Below are 27,738 nucleotides of genomic sequence, written 5' to 3' on the forward strand. Positions count from 1 at the left end.
CTCTCTCTCTCTCTCTTCTCTCTCTCTCTCTCCCTCCCACCCCTCTGTCTTTCTTTTTCTTTCTTCTTTTCTTCTTTCTCAATGGTGCTCAGGGTTTACTCCTGGCTCCTCACCCTTGGTGAAACTTAGGGAACCAATGTAGTGCCAGGGATTGACCTGGGTCAGCCACATGCAAGGCAGGTACCCTACCTACCCTATTGTCTATCACTCCAGTCCCCCAACCATTAATTCATTTTGTCACATTGACGTACTAAGTAGATGTTGACTTGAGAGCCCTATTTTGTTTATAATGAAGTGTTATTCAAACAAAAGTGGGAACATAACTAGATCTTCTTCATTTCAGTGTTTTTGTTGTTAGGATTACATTGATCATGGTGTCAGGTTTTGAATTGAAGGTCTTGAGCCCTCGAACTTCATCTGCAGAGAAGGTGAATCCTAAACTAGACAGGGTGAGGTAGGTGTCAGGCCAGCCCTTGGACTCCAGGATCTCCCTATTTTCTGATTACTTCAGGGGTGAGCGTCTGCTTTGCTGTGTTGGAAAGGCAGTGCAGCCCTCCAGAGAAAGGGTTATGTACAGAGGCTAGTGGACCCTGCCCAGCCTCCTTCAGCCCTGTCCTCTGCTCCTCAGCAGCCAGTCTGTACCGAGACTCATCAGCATGGCTGTAAGCAGGGGCGTGTACTTCCTGACACAGGTGTAGCTGATTGGCAGGAAAATTTGGAGGTCTTATAGTGGATTCTCAGCTGATTGGCTTCCAAGTTGAGAAGGTGTAAGGGATAGTTATTTTTTTTTCTTTTTTGGGCCACACCGGCTATGCACAGGGCTCTGCACTCAGGAATTACTCGTGGCAGTGCTCAGGGGTAATATGGGATGCTGGGAATTGAACCCGGGTCAGCCACGTGCAAGGCAAACGCCCTACCCGCTGTATTATCCCTCCAGCCCCATAAGGGATAACTTTTATTTAGCATTTTATTGGTTTCCATCTAGATGGTTGTCCTAACTTAGCATCACTGTATCATTGTTATCCCTTTGTTCATCGATTTGCTCGAGCGGGCGCCATTAATGTCTCCATTTGTCTCTGTCGCATGCTGGTGTAGCCCGATGGTGATGGCGTATTGGCGGCTCTTTCAGGGTCAGGGGAATGAGGACCATCATTGTTACTGTTTTTGGCATATCAAGTATGCCACAGGTAGCTTGCCAGGCTCTGCCGTGCAGGTGGGATACTCTTGCTAGCTTGCTAGGCTCTCCGAGAGGGACAGAGGCTAATCGCTTTTACAGGTGTTCCCAGTCTACCAAATGTAAGCTTTTGGTCAACTGGCATGTTGCAGTGATCAGCACACTGACAAAAACGCACCTGTCTAAGGCCAACAAATGACCTTATATAGCTGAGCCGGAGGTGGTTTGTGGGTGTGTCTCCCACATACCTAACTTTTGGCCATTTAATTTCTTGGTAAACTTGATCCCAAGTTGTTGGGGTCTGGCCAAAGGCACAGCAGAAATCTTGGGGTGTCTGGCAGTCTGAAGGCACCACAGGCTGCTGATGCACTCACCCCACAGGTACAGGTTGACTTGCTGGCAGCACCATACTGTAGAATATTTAAAAAAAAAGCCTAAGGGATATAAGACTGCCTCTGCCCAGGGTACTGTTGATTGATCAATTTACCTCCATCTTACTTTCTAAATCTGTAGCATGTGTTACAGAAATGGTAAAAATGGAAAAAAAACCCTCATTCCCTGCTTTTGGACTACAAGATGGTAAATGGAAAACTATGTTCTCCTTTCCTGTCATTGATACATAAAACATTTCTAATATTTGACTACAGCAAAACATCTGTTTTATTTTAGACACTTTCTCAGGGCACTGGTAAGTTAGTGCATTTAAGGTTGAAGGACTTGGTTCCTATGTATGTGTTTTGGGTAGATTCTTAGTTATTTTGATCTCTCTCACTTGTGGATGTGTTGAAAAAAAAATAGCACCAAATTCTTTACCTTGTTGACTTGCCAAAGATTAATAGCATCTTTTTGTTTTTTATTTAAAAAAATTCTGGAGGAGCTAACTTTTATGCTTATATATGAATGTATACATTGGCTACAATAGCAATTTTATTACATAGACTCAAGATTGAATTGAGAACGTTTAGCATTTTAGTTGATTTACTGATAGCTTTATAATTCAGAGCCATTGTAGGAAACGTTTTGTTAGTGGTAGGTAGCCTTGCTTAAAGGAGAATGATCTGGAAGTAATAAAAATTAAAAGAAGCTCTTTACATACATACACATATACAAATTGTGCTCAACAGATAAAGTACTTATCTATTCGGGGATGCTTTGCCGTCAGAAACATAGTCCAGATGCATTCTGACCTGAGTTTCTCCTTTCAGTCTGGTTGGGCTCCAAGAGAAGGTAAGGAGGCTGAGTGGAGTACAAATTGGGTCAGGTGGGTTTTTGGTGGATCATGAACTGCTCTGGCCTTAACCTCTAAACTTAGTGTGCATTTATGTGTGTGAGTGCATTTTGCCAGGAAAAAAGAGTCCAAGTCTTTCCTTTGATTCTTGGAAGGCCTCTGGCCAGTCGGTGGCTGCTTTTCAAGGACTTCGTGTTCTCTATCAGAGCCACTCAGGGCGGGGGGGGGGGGGGGTCGCTGTTCTCTGAGGACTGCTGTTGCTGGGGGAGAGGAAAATGCAGTCCTGAGCCTCCCAAGCTTCCTAAACCAGCACCTCCTCGTGAATCTCGGGCTAGAAAGCAGAAGAGTGGTGATCTGTGTTTACACTGACATTCATGTGCTCTTTAAGCGCATGGGCATTGGACAACTTGTGGCACAGAGGATATCAGACATTGGTACTTTTTTTTTTAACTTTTATTAATTTTTCCTGTGTAAACTTTTTTTTTCTTTTTGGGTTACACCGGTGACGCACAGGGATTATTCCTGACTCATGCACTCAGGAATTACTCCTGGCGGTGCTCGGGGGACCATATGGGATGCTGGGAATTGAACCCGGGTCAGCCATGTGCAAGGCAAACGCCCTACCTGCTGTGCTATGGCTCCAGCCCCTCCTGTGTAAACTTTTTTTTTAATCAACTGAAGTTCTGTGATTTACAATATGCTAATGTGGCTTCTCACGCACATAATTTCAACATCAAGTACACCCACTTCCCTCACCAAAGGGCCGAAGTGCCCCTCCCTTTTCATACATTCATCCCAGCCCCAAGTCAGTTGTGTGGATTAGTTCTTCTGTTGTGGTACCTTTTGCTCTTTGTTGCTATCTTGCTATGTATCTTTAAATCCTACACATGAGTGAGATCAATTTGTATCAATCCCTTTCTTTCCAAATGCTTTCACTCAGAATGCTAGATGCAGTTAAGCAGAGTTATTGTACCTTCACCACCAGGAAAGTGCCCAGAACCCTTTACCACTGTCATTATGTCACTTCTAATTCCTTTCTTTTGGAATTTCACTCAGTTCCATCCATGTTAGAGCAAATTTCATTATTTTTTCTCTTAGAGCTGCCTAGTAATTCATGGCAGTGCTGAGAACAGTAGCCAAGATGTGGAGACGTTGCTGTTGTCATCAGTGCAGGCATTGATCTCCTTTGGGCTATTTATTGCCTTCCAGGCATAGCCCTCAGATCAGATGTCTGCAATAATTAAAAAAACCTGTGGTACTGTAGCTGCCCGGAAGCAAGCTACAAGACTGGGCTTGGTTTAAAAGAGAAATTTATTTAAAATTAATTAAAAAAATGTATTGTAGCTTAGGTAAATGATTATAATACTGTTAACATTTAGGAGTTTGATGTACAAAGTAATTAAAGCTCACTGTCCTCCAAGTGCCCATAGCCCAAGCTCTCTCCCTTTTTATTTATTTATTTATTTATTTTTAATTTATTTTATTGAATCACCATGTGGAAAGTTACAAAGTTCTCAGGCTTATGTCTCAGTTATACAATGCTCAAACACCTGTCCTTTCACCAGTGCCCATATTCCACCACCAAAAAAAAAAAAAACCAACAACCCAGTATACCTTCCACTCCCCCAACCCCCCCCCCCCCCCACATAACTGATAAATTTCACTTCCTTTTCTCTTTACCTTGATTACATTCCATATTTCGACACAGAACTCACTATTGTTGTTGGAGTTTCAACACAGAACTCACTGTTCTTGTTGGAATTTATCCCCCAAGAATATGGCCCTATTGACAGGGAAACATTTGATAATTAGTTTTTCACTGATGAGAATGAAGAGATATAAAGTTTAGGATTTCTGTATTTCAGTAATTAAGTCCAGGGAGATTTAAGTTGGAAATTGAATCATTTCCCTTCCTGGAGCAGCATGGAGCAAAAGCTTAGTTCACAGTCTGGAGACATGGCTGCAAGCACTCCCTGGGACCCCAAGTCATATAGCAGGCTCTGGATCTTGGTCGTTCAGCCGCAAAGCGGCTGTGCAAAGGCAAGGCCACCCGGGACAAATCTCGGTGGAGCTCCTCTCTCCCTTTTTATTTTGGAGAGGGGGCATACTTGGTGATGCTTTGGGCTAGCTTCTAACTGTACTCCTGGTGGGATCCAGAGACCATATGGGATGCTGGGGATCAAACTGATCAGTTGTGTGCAGTGTGAAGTGTCTCTCCTGCTGTATTATTGCTTTGGCCCCATTATTCCCTTAATATATCACTATCACTGTCACTGTCACTGTCTTCCTGTTGCTCATTGATTTGCTCGAACGGGCACCAGTAATGTGAGACTTGTTACTGTTTTTGGCATATCGAATACGCCATGGCTAGCTTGCCAGGCTCTGCTGTGTGGGCAGGATACTCTCGGTAGCTTGCCGGGCTCTCTGAGAGGGTGGAGGAATTGAACCTGGGTTGGCTGCGTGCAAGGCAAACGCTTTATCGCTGTGCTATTGTTCCAGCCCTTTATATATATATATATATGTATATATATGTATATATACATATATATATAAATATTTTTTTTCAGTTTTGGTAACATGATTACATTAGTAGTTGGGCTTGGTTATTGAGGTCACATATGAGGATATTTTCATTCATCAGTTCCACTTACTTTGCTAGTCACCCTCCCCCACCCCCATCTACATCAATGTCATCCCGTTGTTTATCCATCTACATAGTGATGGGAATATTTCCAGAGCATGGGTCATTCTCTGCACTGTTACATATATGTCAGAGAAAAGTTGGGAGAGTAACAATCGGCATCAGGGTATGTGCTAGTGGAATTGTTTCTTTTTTTTCTTTTTTTTTTCTTAAATCATAGGTGAGATAATATGGTTAAAATAATGGGAATCTTTATGCATTTTGGTTATCAGAGCTACTGCACCTTCACCATCACGAAAGTGTCCAGGACCCTCCACCGCTGTCACTATGTCACTTCTAACTCCCCTCCCCCATCCCCCAGTCTTCTCGCCCCCCTACTTGGTGCTCTCACTACTGTAGCAAAAGTCTTGTGGCTTGGTATCATTTTATAGGGAATTTACTTGTTTCTTAAGAGTGGTGAACCCAGTGTGTGGATTTCCCAGTGACTGAATAAGACTGCCCTGTGATGGATTCTCTTAGATTTTCAGTTGAGAGAAATTTTTCTGGTTCTTGGGTTCCAGACATGACTAACTTAATTCACCAGTTGGGATTGGATTAGTAAAACTCCAGAATGAGTGACATCGAAGTACCTGTTAAAGATTCGCTATATAAGGAATTATATACATGTATAGGCTTTGGTGGCATTTGGCTGATCAAACATCCATGGAACATTGTTAAGGGTTCATCTATTTTTTGTTGTTATTGTTTTGAGGTCATTCATAGTGGTGCTCAGGGGTTACTCTTGGCTCTGTACTCAGCAGTTGCTCCAGGGGTCTGGGGACCATATGGAATGCTGGGGATCAAACCTAGGTAGGCTCCATGGAAGGCAAGTGCCCTACCTGTATAGTATTGCTCCAGGCCCAAGCGCTCTTATTTCATACTATGTTGCTTAAGTTCCTGGTAAAAGCTTTCAGATTGGGTTCTTGGGTTTTCTGCAGATTGTTTACTGTTTCTTGAATATTTGTCATTTCTTTTATTTCTCACCTGAAGTGAGCTCCTTTCCCATTTTTACCTGTTGCTCTCTCATGTCTTCTAAGGTCCATTTCAGGTAATGCTTCATCCATGATGCTTCCCGCAGCACCTGGGAGGGAAGGGCTTCATGCCTTTGAATACACCATGCATGTTTGGATACACAATATGAGCTTAGAGAGTGAAGGGGAGAAGGTAGAACATGAAGACAGGTCTGTGACATGAGCCTGCAGGGTACAAGGCTTTGTGCCCAGGGCCAGGAATTTGGAATTTATTGGTACTAGAAATTGAGAGCATCTAAGTGTTTGCAGAGGTAGCTAAGCCTGAACTGCAGTGTTGATTGGGGCAAGAGAGCAGGGGAACAGTCAGGAGCACCTACACAGAGAAATGAGAGAAAGTCTTCAACTTTAAGTTGAAGACTTCAACTGAACTGCTCTGATGGTCTGTCTGCCACAGTAGATCATTTCTGTAATTGATCATATTTAAATTTTTTTATACCATATTCTGAGCATAGAGATTACAGCAAAATCTCGTTTTCCCTAATTCACTCTGATAAAGGCCCATTCCTGACTTGTGAGAGGATGGTAAAGAGATTCCATGGCATGAGTTTCTGGGATGAGTTTGGACATTTACACATTGAAGAATGTGATCTTCCATTTCTGTTTCTTTCATATTTCATTTTATTTTTTGTTGGTTTTAGGGCCACACTTGGTGCTGCTCAGGGTACCATATGGTGTCAGGTATCAAACCTGGGCCTCCTACATGCAATTTGTACATTCAACTCTTTGAGCTATTTCTTCAGCCCTGAGTAATAGTTGGACAGTCCAAAGACAAATCTAGAATCTCTGTTTTGATGGTGTTAAAAAGGAGGCAAATTTCAGCAATCAGGGTCTTCTTTTTTTCCAGCTCAGCATGAAGCCAGATGTTTCACTGTTGCTTAGCTTCCCCTCTGCCCTATACAAAACACTTTAATTATGAAAAGAAATTGTAAAGAGCCAAAGAAACAGTGTTTGTAGTTTGTCTGGTTGTGTGTGTATGTGTGTGTGTGTGTGTGTGTGTGTGTGTGTGTGTGTGTACACATATATGCCATTTTAACTTACAAGGTTAGTTTCTAAATTAGAGTGTTCAGAGCTTGTCAGAGAAATAAAGAACTTACTTTAAGAAAAGTGTCTCCTGGTACTTCACTGATCGTGGAAATTATGGAAAATAATTGTCAGAAAGATGGCAGCTGTTCCAGAGGCCAAGCAGAGGTCCAGAACTGTGGGAGGCTGTGGTGCTGGACTCAGGTGGACCCCGTGCTAGAAGTGGGTTGCGCTCATAATAGCCACCTTCTACCTGCCTTGTTCCGTCATCTTAGTTATTTTTGTCAATATGAAAAGCAAAAGAATAGTGCGTCTATGAAGAGTCTTCACAGAAAATGTATTCCTTTGACTACGTTCCATAAAATGTGAAGTCAATTTCTTTTCTATTTTTAATCATGAAAGTAAAGCCCGGAAGCTTCAATTTGTGTGTAATGGAAAGATCTAACTTTGTGGCCTTGTTTCCATTTTCCGTTCCTGCTCGCTCAGGAACATGATGCCCACATAATCCTCCCCCAAGCAATGGCTCTGTTCGGCAGTCACAGTGTTGTTGACTGCAGAGGGAGGGCGAAGGGTGCTGTTAACCGATGGTGTCATTGCTGGGTCATGAAACCTTCAGGGAACCAGTACAGTTTCTATAAAACTTCACTTCACAATTCAGAAGAAATATGCCTAATGCTTTATGTATTTTTTTGGGGGGGGGAGATTTCATATTGTCCATTTGTCACCTATGTTTTCTCCAGGGAAGAGTCTCATATTATTATTTTAAAAATTTCATACAGTTTATTAACTGGGAAGTACCCAGTTAGAAATGTTATTTTTTACTAGCAAGAATTTTATAGTATTTCTGGGTAGAAAGTTATTTTTATAGAAGCAACACTTTTCCTGTCTTTTTTTCTCATGAGTTTTATGTCCATTTTTGTTAAATATAATACATAAAATCGATATCCTTTAAATAGTTCACTAGATATACTTTTGCTTACAGTCACTCATTGCCAGAGGAAACACCATTAGTAAATTCGCTTTCTTTCAGACTGAATAAAAGTGTTGCTTCATATTTATATATACCCATAGAAAACATGGTACTTCTGCATATGTGTAAATATAATTGTTTTGGTAATTATGGTAAAATAGACTTAAGACATACAATTTTAACTATTTGGTACAGTTGGGGTAGCAGTAAGTAAAAATTTGTTCATGATTGGGTTCTAGTCATATAATATTCCAACACCTGTCATTTCACCCGTGCGCATTCCCCCCCACCAGTGTCCCCAGTTGAGGAGGGGACTTTATAAGGGCATTTTCATATACTTTTTGGTTACTTTATTGTCTTCTTTGGGAAAACAGCTATTCAGGATCTATCTTCTCTTTTGAATTAGATTTAAAAATTTTGTTTTGCGTTATTGTTGAATTGTCAAAATTTGTTTTCTATTTTGAATATTAACTTTTTGGTAGCTGCTTCATTAACGAATACCATCTCCCATCCCAGTGGTTGCTGTTTTATTCTATTGATAGTGCCCTGTGATTCACAAAAGCTTACACTTTAAATAAGCTCAATTTTGGTCTTCTCTTTTGTTGCTTGTTCTGTTGTTTTTATATTAAGAAGTAAGTTACAAAATCAATGAGGATGTTTCCCTTTTTCTCTCTCTCTCTGTTTTTGTTGTGTTTTGTTTTGGGACCACTCCTGGCAGTGTTCAGGGGCTGTTTCTGACTCTGTTCAAGGGTCACTTTTCACAGTGATTGGCTTTGGGGTCCAGATATGGTGTCAGGGACTGAATTGGGGACAGTAGCTTACAAGGTAGTGCCTTACCCACTGTACTCTTTTCCTGCCATGTTTTCTTTTAAAGAGTTTAATAATTTAAAAAGTTTACTTTTGTATATGGTGTTTAGAAAATATCATGAAGTTTTAGTTGCAGACACATTGGAAGAACAGTATCAAAGGGCTTTTTTCCTGAACCATCTGAAAGTAAGTGACCAACCTAATGTCTCATTGTTCCCTAAACCATTAGTGTCTACTTCATATAATCAAATATATATATATATCTTTGCCATATCTGATAGTGCCTGTGGGACCACGTGGTGCCAGGAATTGAACCCAGGGCTCCTGAATGCAGAGCATGTGCTACAGAGCATGTACATGAGATGGCTCCCTTTGAGCCCATCTTCTCATCTCTAAGGACACTCTTTTCAAAGACCTCAAAAAAAAATCTATTAAAATGAGAATAGCAGGAGCTGGAGAGATTGTGCAGAGGGTAAGGCACTTGCCAAGAGTAAGCTCTGAGCACCTGCTGGGTGGGGCCCCAAACAACAATGATAGAGGAAAGGGGTCACTCTGAAGGACGAACGGGTGTTAGAAGGTATTGACGTGATATACATGATGCCCTGTATGTAACAATATTGTAAACTGCCATGCCTAAAAGGCAAAAGGAAAAGAAAGAAATGCCTCCCCTAGAGGCAGACTGGGGTGTGAAGGGAAACTGGGGATATTGGTGAATTACATCTAATTTGTTTATTTTGACTTTAAGATTCTATCATATGAATGTATTTTAATTGAACTGTTCCCCTGTTGATTAACCTTTGGTGTTATCAGCAAAATGATGTTGATGTAAAAAATTATTCTCATGTAGACTTGTTTTTGTTTGTTGACCTTCTAGGCAATAAGACTTATGATTTAAAAATTTGAAATACTTCAAACATGCTAACGTATAGGGAATAATATGGTAACACCCCCCTCTACTAATGGGGCTTGCTCAAAGTTATTGTTTGTCTGGTTGAAAATTATTGCTACTGAGGACATAGTCTCAAAAGTGTGGCTTTATTCAAGGGAGAGATATTTTTTAGAAAAGCAGTTAGATTTTTAAAAGCAGTAAATGTACACACTTAACACCCAGATTTGACTGTGAATAAAACACCAGGTAGACTCAGGCAGTTTTTCTTTTACGTTTCCTCATGTCTTACTAGAGTTTAGTAAAGTGAAATAGGAGGATGATTCATGAATGGTTAAGTAGAATAGACCCGAAATGCTTGCTCAGAACCAGTTGAGATTTCACCTGGGATACTTTCTTTGGTTCTGGTATTAGTTCTGATATTGGGGAAGTTGAGAAGTTTGTTCAGGAACTCATTGCAAGCCTATTTCAGACCCCAGAATATATTTGTGATAGTCAATTTTATACTCATGCCTGATGTTAAACCAATCAAGGGAAGAAGAAAAGGAATCAGGTCAGAACCCAGCTTTTCCCCTCAAGATACGAGAATTAGAATTCTCTGGAGGTAAATAAATGTGTAACTTCAGTACAGAGAAGCAATAATAGGTAGTCTCAGAAGTTTTATTGAACAATCTCATTTCTCATGAGGAAAAGAACATGGAGAAGGAGGTTCCTGTCTCCATATTCGTACACCTGCAGGGAAAGAGTTGTGTGTCACTGCATTGCCAAGCCCTTGGAGTTCTTAGGGACCTTTGCCAGAAATAAAGACATGCTATTTAAATCTATTCTACTGGGACCAGAGAGATAGGATAGGGGTAAATTTATTGCCTTGCACATGGCCAGCCCAGTATAATACATGGTCTCCTGGACACTTCCAGGATTGAAATCTGAGCCCAGAGCTAGAAGTCAGCCCTGAGCATAGCCAGGTGTGGCCCCAAATCCCCAATCCCCAGAATCATTCTACTGAGAACAAATTAAAATGTAAGTTATTAATATAAATTTGGTTATCTTTATATTGTCAGTGCCAGAGTAGCAGATTTAGAGTGCTCTTTGATACTGCTGGGGAGGCTTCCTGTAATCCCCCAGCAAATTTAACTCATGTTAATTGAGTATAATTGAAATTGTACAGTCAGTATTTTGTAACTTTTACTTGCATAAAGGAAACTTTCCTTTTTTTTCTTTTGTTCTTGGGCCACACCTGGCTGTGCTCAGGACTTACACCTGGCTTTGCACTCATGGATCACATCTGGCAGTGCTTGGGGACCATATGGGGTGCCAGAGATGGAATCTGGATTTGTTATGTGGAAGGCAAGTGTCTTACCTGCTATACTGTCTCTCTAGCCCCATGGTATTTTGTCTTTTCTTAAATGGTAGAAATGCAGCAAAGTACCAGCTACCGGTTTTTGGGGTCTCACTTATATTATACTAACTCTTTCTTACCTTTTGCTAACTAATAAGGAAGGACCAAAGGGAAAATAAAGTATGGCTTGCCTTGTATTTCCTTTTTCTTCGGTGTCATTACATTCAGGGTAAATAGGATCTACTTACTTGAAAGTGACAAGTATAAGAAAAATTAGGGTCAGGCCTTGCTCATTCATATTTCCTGTTGCGTTATTGTCCTCACGGTGCACTCAAAGCAGGGTCTGGGAAATGTGACCTTGGTGCTGTCAGCACCTCTTCTTCCTTTTCAGTGGCAGATGGCACGCATTTCTCTGTGCTCCTTGTAACTTCTGCTATACTCTGATACTGTGGCTACACTGGAATCCCTACTGAGTAATGCTGCCGGTGAGTGGGGTAGCAAGGGAAGGCAAGGGACCCCGACTGTTCCAATCTCATGTGCATGCTTTATTGTCCCAGTAGACTTCACCCACAGACCCAAAATCTAAGAGGCAATTATTAACAATTTCAGGATAATGATAGCAGTGCCAGGATTCTGTGTGCCTACTAAGGTAATGTGCCCAGGAAGACAGTCCTGATATCTTGTTGTAGTCTGCCACACTCAATACCCTACAATGGGGGCACCTCCTCTCCTGCCTTCCCTTTTTCATAATGGATCATCCTCACGCTCCCTCACCCACTCTGTTCATACTGCAGCTTGCCCCAACCCCGGTCCCTGCTCTTTACTCCCAGTGCTCTTCATTTATTCCAGGTTGTACCAGCCTCTAAAATATTCTAACTGTATCTACTGATTATTTACTTGTAAGAATTTGTTTTCTATTTCTCTTGCTAGAATTTAAGTTCCTCATGGACATGAGACCTTAGACCAGGGAAAGGAGTGAGTGCCATAGTCCAGAATTGAATATGTTATGTGTGCTGTGCATTAATGAAGGGTATAAAGTAGGTGTTACAAATTAATGTCAGATTTCTCAGCAATAATTGGGCAACTGGTTGAGGGTTGTAGAAAGTGAATAATTTTATTTTTTTTTAGTTTTTGGGTCATAACTGGCGATGTACAGGGGTTACTCCTGGCTCTGCACTCAGGAATTACTCCTGGCGGTGCTCAGGGGACCATATGGGATACTGGGAATCCAACCTGGGTCGGCTGTGTGCAAGGCAAATTCCCTACCCGCTGTGCTATCACTCCAGCCCTGAAAATGAATAATTTTAGATACATACTTCATACTATATGTAAATTCCAATGTAATTAAAAAGATAAAGGTAATTAAAAGGTCTTGCAGAGTACTTTCTGGTCATCTTAGATATCAAAATGTATCTTCATTCTGTTGTAATGAAAGCAGCTGGTGTTGGCAGAGTAAGAGAGAAGCATAATAGGAGATTACAGGAGAACCCTCAAAAATAACCTGCTTGTGAGCAGTTTGGTATGTAATACAGATGACATTTCAGATTTGTGGGCAACAGGTGGATTTTAAACACAGACCATGACAACTGGCTTTTTTTAAAAATTGAATTGCTGTGAGATACAGTTATAGACTTTCAAACTTTCATGATTATGTTTCAGTCATACAGTGATCGAGTACTCATCCCTCCACTAGTACCTATTCTCCACCACCAATGGACAACTGGCTTTTAATATAGATCTTAGGACATTTGGCTAGTTTTAAAAGTTGAATGCTTCCAACTCATGCACTTTGGCAGCATACATACTAAACCTGGAATGATACAGAGGAAGTTAGAATGGCCCCCGTGCATGTTAATAGCACAAATATTTGAAGTATTTCATATTTTTATTATTATTCAATTTTTCTGGTAGTGTCAGGAATTGAAACTTAGCCCCCCCCCCCACACACATAAGACAATTGCTCTGCCACTGAGCTACAGCCCCAGTCCCTATAATTTTATTTTATTTATTTTTTGCTTTTTGGGTCACACCCAGCGATGCTCAGGGGTCACTCCTGGCTCTGCACGCAGGAATTACCCCTGGCCGTGCTCAGGGGACCATATGGGATGCTGGGAATCAAATCTGGGTTGGCCACGTGCAAGGCAAATGCCCTACCTGCTGTGCTATCACTCTAGCCCACCTATAATTTTATTTTAAAAAGGTTATTTAAATTTTTTTTGTGTTTGTTACTTGGGTTTTGGGCCATATATGGCAGTGCTCTTGAAATACTCCTGGCTTGGTGCTCGGGGATTGTTCTTGACAGTGCTTGGGGGACCAGGCAGTGCTGGGAGCTGAACCCCGGCTTCCATCCCCCAGAACATGTGTTCAGCTTGTTGAGCTGTCATGAGTGGACTTTTCTCTTCTGATGGGCCTTCTGCAGAGCTGCCTCCCTGCCACTTCAGCTCTCTGTGGGTCAGGGTAAAGCTCCCAGGTCCTGGCAAGGAGGGCGAGGCTCCTCACCCAGAAACAGTGCAGTTTGTTTGTAGTCTTGTCTGAGCAGCAGGACCTTGCAGAGCTCCCAGGTGATTTCAGTGGTGAAATTTTAGTTATCAAATAATGATGAAAACTATTCTAGCTGGATCTGGTAAGAATTCCTCCTTTTGAGCCACAAAACAAAATCCTGGGAAAGAATGCTGTTCCAAAGGGTTCTGGAGAGGTACCAAGACTTAATTCGGGGCATACTGGACCGGGGACTTGATTTAGGATCTCATGGATGCAAGGCATGTGCCCCAGCCCTTGAGCTATCTCCCTGGCTGTGAATGATTTTACGCGGCTGACCCGAGTTCGATTCCTCCGCCCCTCTCGGAGAGCCCGGCAAGCTACTGAGAGTATCGAGCCCACACAGCAGAGCCTAGCAAGCTACCCGTGCGTATTGGATATGCCAAAAACAGTAGCAATAAGTCTCTCAATGAGAGACGTTACTGGTGCCTGCTTGAACAAGTCAATGTAAATATTAATCTAAAGTAGACCAGTAAAACCACTGTTTAAGAACATGACACTATGGAAAGAGTCATTGACTTTGGTTAGTTTTTGGGGTGTAGGGTTGGGCCAATCCAGTGGAGTGGAGGGCTTATTCCTGACTTTGTTTTCAGGGATCACTCCAGGTGGTGCTCACGGACCATATGCACATATCAGACTGGGGTTTGTAGCATGCAGGGCAGATGCTCGAATCCCTATACTAAAAGGGCAGCTTATTAAAGTCAAATGAACTTTGACTTATTAGTGACATATAATTAATCTGAAAAGTAGATAAGCTAAGCAGAAAAATAGCTTGTTTAAAAGTTAGTTGCTATATATAGCTATATATACACTCCTAATTAGTCTTTTCACTTTATATACTATTCTGGTGTTCTTTCCAAAGTTTTTTTCATTTTTGAAAGTGAAATGTGTTGGTGGGAATGTTGTCTGGTTTAGCTTCTATGAAAAAAAGAATGTAAATTTCTTCTGTTTTGAATAATTTTATTGAATCACAGTGAGATAGTTATAAGCTTTCATGTTTGGGTTACAATCACAGAATGATCAAATACCCATCCCTCCAATAGTACACATTCCCCACCACCAATATCCCTGGTATACCCCCCCTTCCCATCCTCCCCAAGAATGTAAATTTCTATAAAAAGTAAGAATAGTTTCCATATGACCCAGTAATTCCCCTTTTTAGCATCTACCCCCCAAACACAAAAGCATTAACTTTAGAAGATACATACAAACCTATGGTCATTACAGCACCAACACAGTCTTTAAGATGTGGAAACAAACCAAATACCAACAATAGTTGGGTGGGTAAAACAGTTATAACACACACACACACACACACACACACACATACAGTAGAATACTATTCAGCCACAAGAAAAGATGTAATCATGCAGTTGCTAAAACTTGGATGAGCTGGAGGGTGTCATGTTAAGCAAAATAAGTCAGAAGGATAAGGACAAATACTGGATGATGTTGCTCATCTGTGGTACATAGAAAAATGAAATGAAGGGATAGGCAGTATCAGATGGGTGACAGTGAACCCTTGGCCTTGAATTACAAAACAGATTACCGAGCAAAGGAGAGAGAGAGCAGAGGAATGAAGAAATGGACTACAAGTAACATAAGGGCATTGGTGTAGTGTATTGGGCACTTGATAGTGAGAGAAGATAACGGCATACATCAGAATCATGAACATTAGCACTTTCGCAAACGTGACCTGAACAGCAGTCAGTTTTATAAAAAATAAAATGTAGCTCTGTCGTCCCATTGTTCATCGATTTGCTCGAGCAGGCACCAGTAACATCTCCATTGTGAGACTTCTTGTTACTGTTTTTGGCGTATTGAATACACCACAGGTAGCTTGCCAGGCTCTGCCGTGCGGGAGGGATACTCTCGGTAGCTTCCTGGGCTCTCCTAGAGGGATGAAGGAATCAAACCCCGGTGGGCCGCGTGCAAGGCAAACGCCCTACCCGCTGTTCTCTTGCTCCAGTCCTATAAATTATAGCATAATCAATAACTATAAATGTTAATAAATGTAATATTTATCATGTTTAAATTTATATTAATATTGAGCTAAAACATAATATTAATGTTTTAGGTGTGTAGTTACTGCACCACACCCACCACCAGAGCTAATGTCCCTCGGTCCCTTCTCTTCTGCTTCACACATCTGCTTTCCAGATCCTTTTGAATCATTCACCTACGCCACACACACAAAAACTCTCACCACCTCACACCAGTGAGACTGACACATCAAGATGTGTACAAACACCCAGTGCTGGCAGGGATGGGGGCAGGGACAGAAACCCTCTTCCACTCTTGGTGGCTCAGCCTCAGTGGAAATAGTATGGAGATTCTTCAAATGTTACAAATGAGCTTCCTCGGGGCACAGATGTAGTGGGTGTACTAAAATTGACAATCCATTCAAATAAATATTGAAAAGATGTTAATGTAAATAAATCACAGTATCACTGTCATCCCATTGTGAAGTAAGGTAACTTGCCCTAGGTCTGAACAATTCTTTACAAAGGCTGGGATTTGACACCAGCTCTTTCTTCAAAGTGAGAGTCCATAACCACCGTGGCACACTGCTTCCCAGCATGCCATCTTAGGAAGAGAAAAGGCATTACTGTCAACAGGAGATGTGTCCAGAAAATCATTGTAAGAAAAATCCAGGTAAGGGGCTGGAGCAATAGCACAGTGGGTAGGGCGTTTGCCTTGCACACGGCTGACCCAAGTATCGAGCCCCAGCATCCCATATGGTCCCCCGAGTACTGCCAGGAGTAATTCCTGAGTGCAGACCCAAGGTTAACCCCTGGCCATTACCAGGTGTGACCCAAAAAGCCAAAAAATTAAAAAAAAAAAATCCAGGTAAGGCAGAGCTATGGCAGGACAAGCACAGCTCTGGGGGAATTGTAAAAGGTGTCCAGCTTTCATAGAAGAACAAGGAAATCAGGAAGTGTTTCACCATGATTGCAGCAGAATTGTTGCCCTTCTGGCCCAGGGAAGACAGAGCCTCTGGTGGAGAGACAGGGACCTGGCCATGAGTCTCAGGCGTGACTGGCCAAGTCCTCCGCCCTCCCTGAGCCTTAGTTCTTTCATGCACAAAGCAAAATAGGAAAACAATAGCAGTTTGATTTGGCCCAGAATCCTTGGCCAAAGGATTTTGCCAAGATAGCGTTTATTCATTCATTGATTCAGCCATGCACTCATTCCGCTAACACACACATACACATGCACATACATGTGTGTGCATGTGTGTGTGTATATAAATATCCTGCCTGCATGGCAGAGCCCGGAAAGCTACCTGTGGCATACTCGATATGCCAGAAACAGTAGCAATGATGGTCCTCATTCCCCTGACCCTGAAAGAGCCCCCAATACGCCATCGGGCTACACTAGCACACACAACAGGGACGAATGGAGAGTTAATGGTGCCCGCTCGAACAAATCGATGACAAAGAAAATGAAGTATGGATAAACTGTTTTCTGGAAATATAGCTGTAAAAGTGAATCTGGCTTTTGAAAAAAAATTATTGTATAAGGAACTTTATAATAAATAGAGTACAAAAAGACAAAAAGACAAGTTTTACAATGAATTGTTTTTAAGTCTCAAATGCAGGCATATGTCACACTTCCAGGAGCCAGGGGAAACTCAGTGCGACTTTAAGTGACTTGCTCGAGGTTTGTGGCTAGGGCCTTTCAGGGAGAGAGCAGGGTTCTAAAAGAGGAGGATCTTTCAGATCATACTGCCCTAGGTTCCTTTTGACCAACCAGATTTGAATATTATTTTTCTGAAATATAATTTAGTTAAATAAGTCTCAAGATTTTCAGAACAGTGGGAGGTTTTGGTGCTCGAGGAGTCAGCTGATTTAGAAATGTACCTCTGTCCTTGCCATTTGATTCTCTATTCACTGAAGACTTGCACTTGAACACATACAAATAGATGTGTTCCTTTTCTTTGGTTGGCGAAACTCACACAGTACCTGCTTGCAGAGCTATTCTTCAAAGTTTACACTCAGATGTATTTCTCTAGGCCAAAGCTCTGGAGATCACGTGATCTGTATTCAGAACAACATATTATTCCAGGGTTAGAAGCAGTGTCTGCTTTTAACAAAAAAATATTTTTATAGAGTTGTTCACAATAATTCATTACATTTAATATTTGGAAACCAATCCCACCATCATTACACCTTCCCACCTCCATATTTTGAATGCTTCCACCCCAAAGGTGAAACTGTGCTCCAAAACAGAACTGAAAAAATTAATTTTGTATTGCTTGTTATAAATAACTGCTAAAAATGGTCCAATAAAGTTTCCTTATAGGAAAGTGTGTGAAGGTTGTTGTATTTCATCCTGGAGCCATTAAGCCCTTGTATAAGAGATTACTATCATGTTTGTTAAAGGTTGAGCTTTGTATGTGTATATATCACTCTATCACTGTCATCCTATTGTTCATTGATTTGCTCAAGTGGGCGCCAGTAATGTCTCCATTCGTCCTAGCTCTGAGATTTTAGCAGCCTCTCTTTACTCGTCCTTCCCAACGGTGCCGCATTGGAAGTTCTTTCAGGGTCAGGGGAATGAGACCCATTATTGTTACTGTTTTTGGCATATCGAATATGGCATGGGGAGCTTGCAAGGCTCTGCTGTGTGGGCAAGACACTCTCGATAGTTTGCTGGGTTCTCTGAGAGGGAGAACTAGACAATAAGAGGTCTTCGGGGAGCTTTGTTTTATAGCTTTGTTTTATAGTCTCTGGATCTTAGCTGTTGATGGGATTACACGGTGTGGTGGGGTGGGGGGAGAATTTGTAGACAAATTTCCAGTTTGAATGACTTTGACTATTTGTTGTTCCCTTACTGTGTTTATTTATATCGAACATATAAGAGAGAGAATTTGGGCCAGAGCAGTAGCACAGTGGGTAAAAGTGCTTGCCTTGTGTGTGGCCACCTTGGGTTTGATTCCTGGCACCCCATATGGTTCCCTGCACTCCGCCAGGAGTGATTCCTGAATGCAGAGTCAGGAGTAACCCCTGAGCATTTTGGGCATACTCATGTTTTGTTGCCATGCTTATTGCCAGAGAGAGCATGGCAACAAAACAAAATAAAATTTTTATTTATTGTGCAGGTGCTGACATTACACACAGAGAACTGAATAAAGCTAAACCTCTTAGAAGTTTTGCTGAATAAAAGGTTGAATTAATGAAGGCTTAATTTTTAGTTTTATACATATGCAAATAAAAGTATGGTACAATGTTAAGAGAATATCCTGTTTTGAATACAATGAATATTTTAATCAGTATTGAGAATGTTTATTGTTTGTGGGATCATGTTATTCAAAAAATTCATAGCTTGGAAATGTAACATTATGGATTATGCTTCTGTATTTTATTTTAATGTATCATTTAAGATACAAAGTTGTTTCATTTAGTGTTCTTGGTTAGTAGAAAGTTTAGCTATGTTTATGATAAATTTAAATTCCATTTAAATTTAATTCCAGTATCAACAAAACAAGAACTCTGAGGTTTGGGGTCTGTAATATAGGCTAGGAAATAGGAGTCCTTCAGGAATGCTTTTTACTCAATATTTTTATTTTTCAAAGAAGGTCATGAACTCTCTTAATCTAGATACAAATAGCTTCAATTACCACTGAATTTATGTGAATAATTATAGTAGAATAATGAATTAACCGGTTAGCAGGGTTTTCTAACCATGATGTATTAGACCAATTGCTTTTCTTCCTGGCATAGTGAGGCTTGCCTCATTAGTGGGTGTAATAATTTCTGTTTATTGCAAGGGTTTTAATTATGTAGTTATTTTTTTCCTGAGATGCATTTATAAAGCTGTATCAGAGAAAATTGCAAACTCACACAGAGAAAATTATCTCACAGGGTACCATGTTCCCGTCATTCGGTCTCTGAGATTATCAGTACAGAAGAGGAATAATTTTGGGGTATCCTGTGTACAGGCCATGGCTGTGGCGCTTTGTTTGGCTGTTTCCTGGAATAAATGCCATTTCTTCAAGCTTCTCCTTCAGAAGTGTGTAGGTATATGCATGAATATGTCCTGCTCTCTACTGTATTATGGAAGCAGCCATATGTAAGGAGTAGAAAAGTTAGACAACCTATCGAATACACAGCACAGGATATTGTTCTCCATTTAAATATAATGAAACTGGGGACAGAGTGGTAGTACAGCAGGCAGGACACTTGTTTTGCATGAGGCCAAATTGGGTTTGAAACCTGGCACCCCATATAGTCTCCAAAGGGTGCCAGGAATGATCCCCAAGTGCAGAACCAAGAATAACCCTGAGCACCACTGGGTGTAGCACCCCCCCCCCCAAACAAAGAATGAAGCTAACCTGTTTGTACTGACATTTTAGTACAAGTCAAGACCCTTCACCCTTTTTGTGGGTCCTTCCTTCTCTCCCTCCCCTCTCCTCCTCTCCCTCCCTCTCAGTTTTCCTTTAAAACAAAAAATTTAACTATCTCACGGTGACACGGTTATTAAAACTTTTTTTTTAAATAGCTAATAAGGGAAAAAATATAAAACATAGAAAACAGCCATGTGGTCAGTACTTACTTTTTTGTCACTTTGTTGAACTGATACAGCTGCTTCAGGTAATTCTGTTATTCAGGGAGTCTAAATTGCTGATAAATTAGCTTTATTTTTATGGCTCTTGAAGTCTTTTTAAGTTTTTTAATTTATTTTTTAATTGCTTTCATTGTGTCCTGGGAAAGGGGAATAAAGGTCCAGGGCAAGGGGCAGGGATTGTGCTCAGACAGGAGTGATGTGTCCTGACTCTGCCAGTGGTCCTGGCCTCACCAAAGCCTGGGCCTGCGTCATATGACTCAGGGCAGAAAGGCATTTGGGCATTGCTCACCCATCTGAAGAATGGCTTTGCCTGCAACAAGGTTTTAATAGGGCGGTGCCCGAAGAAGTCTGTTTACCATGGTCCGTTTTGGGAGAATAGTTTCACCGAAAGTCTCTAGACAACTTGATTAATCAGTACCTTGGTCTCTAGTCCCATCAAAATGCGTTGTTCAGTTGATTAGTGAGTCACAGTATTTTTGTTTTTTGAGGAATTTCAGAACAGAATTGTTTCTGTGATCTGAGTTCATTTTTCGTATGTTCTTCTTCTATTAAAACTATTTTCCCTGTGAATTATTTGAGCCAGATAAAAAGAAATTCAAGACTGTAAACACCTTGTACATATGACACAGGAGTCACCTGCAGACTTCAAGTGTGGCTCCTCAGGACTTCTTTGTAAGTGGCCCCTAATACTGCTGGAGTTCTGCTTAATACTTGGGAGCAGCTGTAGACCACCCTGGCCACTGGCTCTCAGGGGTTGTGGGTGCCCTCCACTCAGGGGATGTACTCAAGGACACGGGGGGAGTTTGTGGTGAGTGTGGGTGAGCAGTCGGCCTGCAGGGCAGTGTGCATTGAAGGCGCCAGAGTGCGGCGGTGCCGGGAACATGTTGCTCCAGCAGCTCTGTGTGGTGGGAGAGTCCGTGCAGGGCACCTTCCCTACAGCTGGTCCAGGAGAGAGAAGCGGCTGATTCTTACTCTAAGGGTTTCTCTAAGATAGGAACGTCTCAGCCTGTTGTGGCAGGACACCTGTAGTGTGTGTGAAAGAGAGAGAGGAAAGAAAGGAAGAAAAAAAAGAAAAGGGAGGAATAAAAGACAAGGAGGAATTGATGTCTGGATAAAACAGAAGCCATAGAACATTCTTGACTGAGGGATATGCCTTTGCAGAGACATGAGAGGCATGGAGGGAAAATGAACATCGTTTATTACTTGTTGATGGTCAGTGGAACTGCTCACTTTAACTTGCTTAAAATAACAGCATAACTTGTTACTTTACATGGTTTGGAGCATCAGGAGCTTAGGAGTAGTATGGCTGGTGTGGCAGAGTCTCACATGAACTTGCACTCAAGGTTTCCCTGGCCGTAGTCAGCTGAGGGTCTGCTTCCAAGGCTCAGCCACATGGCGACAGGTCGATAGGCCTTAGACATCTATTGACACCGTCTCCAAGACTTCTGAATGTCGTTACTACAAGCTGTTGGCTTCCCTGGAGAAAGCTTCTAGGTAACATGGCAGAAGCTCTGGGGCCTTCTATGGTCTAGCCTCAGAAGCCCATGCTCTCTTTGTGTCCTTCATTCAGGGTCATTCTTAGCCACTGGGAGAGAGGTGGAGCCTACAGAAAGACTTGGCTACTGGGAAGTAAGAGTTCTCCAGGCTCTCATGGCGGCAGCTGCTGCACATTGCAGGGTTTGGAATCTGCACGCTGCTTGGCACAGCTGCTACCAGCTGTTATTGGAAGGAGTTGATTTGGCTGAGGAGCGCGGTATTAGGCATTGGACACTGTTTTCAGCACATTCAAAAAATCTGCAAACTTTGGCGAGCCCTATAGGATTGAAGGCAGGGAAATAGCATGCTTACTTTGATAGTTTTCAGTTGATAACTGGTAGAAATGTGGAATGGAAGGGCAGTGGTTGGGAGGCAGGCATGGGATTCCAGTACTGGTGGTGTCCTCTTTTTTTTTTTTTTGCTTTTTGGGTCACACCCAGTGATGCTTAGGGGTTACTCCTGGCTCTGAGCTCAGGAATTGCTCCTGGTGGTTCTTGGGGGACCATATGGGATGCTTGTAATCAAACCAGGGTTGGCCGCGTGTAAGGCAAACGCCCTACCCACTGTACTATCGCTCCAGCCCCCTGGTGGTGTCCTTTCCTCCAGGCCTTTCCTCTCTGGGACATCTTGGGCTGCATTATGTTCCCACTTGTCACCTAATCTGTCTCCTTAAAGGAGATTCCTAATCGTTTGAAGGAAGAGAAATTAGTATGAGGACTCTCATTTGTTATTTTCTTTTTTTAAAAAAATTAAATATCTGTGATTAACAGTTATTGATAGTTGTGTTTTAGGCATATAAGATTTTTTTTTTTTTGGATCACACACAGCGATGCACAGGGTTTACTCCTGGCTCATGCACTCAGGAATTACTCCTGGCGGTGCTCTGGGGACCATATGGGATGCTGGGATTTGAACCCGGGTCAGCCGCGTGCAAGGCAAACACCCTACCCACTGTGCTATTGCTCCAGCCCCAAGGCATATAAGATTTCAACACCAGTCTTGCAACTGGTGTCAACTTCTCTCCACCAGTGTTCCCTTAGTCCCTCTCCACACCAAATCCCACCCCAAAATCCTCACCTGTCAACTTGACAGGCACGTTACAAAGTTTCAGTGGATCTTACATTTTCAGTTTCTTTGACTCTGTGTTTTGGATATATGGTGAGTGATAACTCACTCTTATCACCAGTATAATTGAAGCCCTGATGTCTGTTCACCCATTACTTTCTGTTATCTTCTTCATCCCCTTCTCCCCTTGATACCTTTCCTTCTCTGTCCTTCTAAACATTGGGGTAAGGGGTCATCTAGGCATCCCCCTTTACTACAATACATTTCCTCGTCTAGTATTCTCTATACCACAGATGAGTGAGTTTATCCCATTTGTCTTTCTTCTTCTGGCTTACTTCACGCAACATGGTATCTTCTAGTTCCAACCAGATTGCAGCAAGTTGCATGATTTCATCATTCCTTGCAGCTAAATAATGTTGCATTGTGTATATATACCATATCTTCATAATCCATTCACTTGTCTTTGGACACCACTTCTTAACTGTTATACTGAGTGCAGCAATGAGTTATGGTGTGCATATGTCCTTTTGAGAGTGTTTTTATGTCCTGGAGGTAGATGCGCAGAGGTGGAATTTCTGGTTCAAATGCCAGTTCAATGTTAAGTTTACTGAGTACATTCTATACTGTTTCCTGCAGGGGTACTACCAGGCAACATTCCCACCAGCAGTGGATGAGGGTTCCTTTTTCATTACATCCCTGCCATCACAGATTGTTCCCACTATTTTAGATGTGTGCCATTCTCACTGGTGTGCGATGATATCTCAGTGTTGTCTTGATTTGGATTTCTCTGATGATAAGTGATGCTAAGCTTTTTCTCATGTGCCTACTGGTCATCCATCCACCTGTCTTTCTCAGAGTAATGTATGACTCTTATTTGTATGCAGCTCATTAAGTTTTTTTTGTTGTTGTTGTGGTGAGGAGTCTGCCCTCCATTGTGGCGTTTGTTGCTGTACTAGAGATTGCATGTGATTATATGGTCAGTGTTAGGGGTTTGAACTCAGGACCTCTCATATGGAGGGAAGTACTCTAACACTGAGCCACATCTTGGTGCTCATATTGGTATATCAGGAAAAAACTGTTAATTATTAGAGCTGTTTAATGGTGTTGTTAGGACGAGAGTAATATATCTAATTTGTAAGTGAATGCATTATGGGGGGTACATGCCTCTGATCTTTTTTTATCAGTGGAATTGTTGATCACTGAAAAACTGGTCCTGAGGGGTTTTAGAAGTTGTGCCAGTGTGTTCTCCCATTGTTTGTTTTGACAGGGCCACGTCCAGTGGTGCTCCTGGCTATTCTTGGCACAGAGCACATGCTCAGCATGTTGAGCTCTCAGCTCCTGTACAGGGCAGCTTTTACAGGGACATTGACATTGCTGATAGCACCATCTACAGAGACCGATGCTGGCCGAGTGCCACTTAGCCTTCTGGTGGCAGCTCCCATATTTGCCCTATATGACCTATGGGGACTCTCTCCTCAGGGATCCCTCATGGTGTCAGATTGCTGGCCCTGGATTTAGGTCTGCATTCATGTTACTTGCAGGAATTAGGGGTGGTTCTTCTGAGAGCAGATGGTCAGTCCCTTTAAAGCCACCCTTCGGTCCAGTGTTTGACATGGAGGGTTCTTTGCCTTCCCCATTTCCTATATTACATACGACGGGTCAACACAGGCTGAAGATGCTTTCCCAATAGGGTTCTTGGCCAGGACTCCAAGGGCTACCATTATCCCTACATTTATGGGCCCTCATAATAAATGGAGTTCTAGGTAGAACTTAGCTTATCCATCTTGGTTATAAATATTCTTTAAGTTATGCTCCCAAGTTAAAAGTGTGCCAGGTAGCTTTGATAACAAAGTGAAATGTTCTTAGTGTCCGTCTCTGTTCCTGAAGAGCATCAGCCTCTCGTCTTTGATGAGGAGCCATCCTTTGCAGCTTTTGTTTGCATGGCCACTTTGTAGTCTGAAGTGTGAAAAATGGAATCAAAGTCACTTTTCAGAGTCTTTTCAATAACTTTGAAATAGCTTAACAAAAGAATGCATCTGGTCCACAGGATTTATTTTTATAACCTCTTGCATGTTACTTGAAAAATGTATCTTTTTAAGCTTTTTATTTTGAAATAATTTTAGATTTACAGAACAGTCACAAAAATATTAATGTTTCTGTACATTCTGCAGAGTCTCCTGATGGTAGCATCTTAAGTGATGCATCGCAACTAAGACATCACCGGTACACAGGAAGGACTCTTCAACCCTTGTTTTACTTCTTCCCCTGGTTCCCCTCTCTATTCTAGGATCCAGTTTGGGATGTCATTAATCTGTGTCCCTTTGGCTTTCATCAGTCTGGAACAGTGTCTTGGTTTTCATGCTTTTTTTTTTTTTTTTTTAAATGTGTACGTTTGAGATTTTAGAAATCTTTTGATGCGCTTCATGCATAACAATTGCTTAGTGTTAGTTTCTTGTATTTGATTATATATCAACATCATCACTGGATAGCCATGAGCATTTTAATTAATTTATTTTTGTCTTGGGGCCATTCCTGGGGGTGATCAGGGGTTGCCTTTTGGTGTTTGGGGACCTGCTGTAGTGGGGATATAACCTGGCTTCCTGCATGCAGAACCTGCACTCAACCTGTTGAGCCAATCTCCAGTCCCTGGAGCTTTTACTTATGGGGAAGTTTATCAGTGGACACTACACTGAAACTGTGGGTAGACTTTTTCAACTTCTCAAATATGTGTTTCCTAATGCAGATATGAGCTAGGAGGTGCTTCAGCTTCAGGCTTTTCTCTGGAAGTGTCTGTTTACAATCTCAGGACGTTTGGTGCGATTCTCTGCTCATGTTCTCTCTTACTGACTCTCGTACTTGGTGCTTGTTTTGATCCAAGCCAAGATCTTAACCACTCAGGGTTGCAACAGTGAGCTGTGCTGTCTCTGGCAGTTCCGCTGCTTAGACATTGGCCTGTCCCAAGAGTCTTGGGGTGCTCTAGGGATGTATCCCAGACTGGAAGGCTGTGTGTAAAGGTAACAGTGTGTTTTGAAGCAGTTCCTTGATACTGTCTTCTTCCTTAAAAGTAAATTCTTAATTTTTGAATAAGACATTACCAGGAATGCAGATAGTTTCCCAATACCATCTCTAGCATATCCCATTGTTGACTTCTAAGATTTTCATGACACATTTGTCAAAATTAAGACTGACATTAGGGCAGTACTATTAATGAAATTCAGAACTTTATTTATATTTCACTGTTTTTTGCATTTATGACCTGTTTCTGTTTCAGAATCAGCTCAGGGTATCACCATTGTATTTCCTTGTCTCAATCATTTTACCAGTATTTCCTCACTTAACAGAAGATGAAAGAAACATATCTCATGACTTTGGCATCTTGAATTGGCCAGGAACCTGTAGCATGCCCCCAAGTCTGGGTTTCTTGCTCTTGCACCAGCTTCTGTGTCGGCTAGACCAGGGCTCTGGATTGTGGGCAAGAGCCAAAGTGCCCTTCTCTGCCCATTGCACCTGAGAGCACGCTTGATGCTCAGCAATGTCAACCTTGTCTTCCGGGTAGTGGAGCGTTGCCAGGTCTTTCTACTGCTGTTACTGTTTTCCCCTTTCTTTATTCTGTTCTTTGGTAGTAAATCCCTGAATAATTTATTCTTGAAGAAGTTTGGGAATGAAGCACCATTTTCCAGAAGTGGAACTCTCCATATATCTTTTTAAAAAAACTTAAAAATTTTATTTTCACAAGGTTCTTCACATTAATTTATTACATTCAATATATCAACACCAATACCACCACCACTAAGCCTTCCCACCACCATTACACCTTCCCACCACCATTATTTTAAATTTTCCCACCACTGCTCAAGCCTGCGTGCCACAGACAGATTCTAAATAATTCATGAATATCAGAGAGTCTCTTACCTGCACGCTTGGCTGTCTTCTCCGGGGCCCCTCGGAGGCCATGGGCTCCAGCTTCCCTCCCTGCCCTGAGCACAGCTCCCAATGGCCGAAGAGCACTGGAACCTGGCCACAGCCATGCTCGAGGCCCCTCTCCACACGTTCAGACAGGCCTCACACATGAAGGTACCCGCAGAGGAACCCAGGTGTGTGTAATCCCATTAACGGCCAACATCCAAAGACTTAAAAGCAAACTCCCAGAAGAGAGCGATGCAGAGAGTCTCTTGCCCGCACGCCTGGCTGTCTTCCCCAGGGCCCCTTGGAGGCGATGGGCTCCAGCTTTCCTCCTCGCCCCGAGAAGAGCTCCCGGTGGCCGAAGAGCACTGGAACCTGGCCACAGCCATGCTGGAGGCCCTTCTCCACACGTTCGGACAGGCCTCATGCATGAAGGTACTCGCAGAAGAACCCAAGTGTGTGTAATCCCATCAACAGCCAACATCCAGAGACTTAAAAGCAAGCTCCCAGAAGCGCGTGGCCGCGTGGCCGAGTGGCACGCGATATCTTGTAGCCTACTTCTCCCTCGGAGAAACTAGCAAGCTTCTGAGAGTTTCCTGCCCACATGGGACAGCCTTGCAAGCTTCCCATGGTGTATTCATATGCTAAAGCCAGTAACAAGCTGGATCTCATTCTCCTGACCCTGAAAGAGCTTCCAGTGCGACATTGTTGGGAGGGCCGAGTCAGGAGACTTCTAAAATTTCAGGGAAAGGATGAATGGAGAGGTTACTGAGCCCGCTCGAGAAATCGACGATTAACGGGATTTGGTGATTTGTGATTTGTGATCATGAGAGGTTGTGCAGCCATGTGCTCCTGAAATCCCAAATATGTAAATGATTGGGGTCCAGAGACATTACTGTAGGGAGATAATCCATTTTGAGACTCATGTGAGTCTCTGGATCAAGGTTAGTAGTGAGCTTAACTATGGCCCAGAGGCAGTTTGTGGGTGTGA

At 42.2% G+C, this 27,738-nt stretch overlaps 1 protein-coding gene and 1 non-coding gene across 4 annotated transcripts in view; both read left to right on the forward strand.

Annotated features, from left to right (window-relative positions):
- The window catches only part of DTD1 (D-aminoacyl-tRNA deacylase 1), a 231,145-nt gene that overhangs the window by 77,580 nt on the left and 125,827 nt on the right, over window positions 1-27,738 (forward strand). The gene's annotated exons all lie outside the window — the stretch shown is intronic.
- On the forward strand, window positions 12,918-13,022 carry LOC129403910 (U6 spliceosomal RNA). Its single transcript, XR_008629551.1, has one exon. It is a non-coding gene; the product is annotated as a U6 spliceosomal RNA (small nuclear RNA).

Source organism: Sorex araneus, chromosome 3, assembly GCF_027595985.1.
Source record: "Sorex araneus isolate mSorAra2 chromosome 3, mSorAra2.pri, whole genome shotgun sequence".
NCBI lineage: Eukaryota > Metazoa > Chordata > Mammalia > Eulipotyphla > Soricidae > Sorex > Sorex araneus.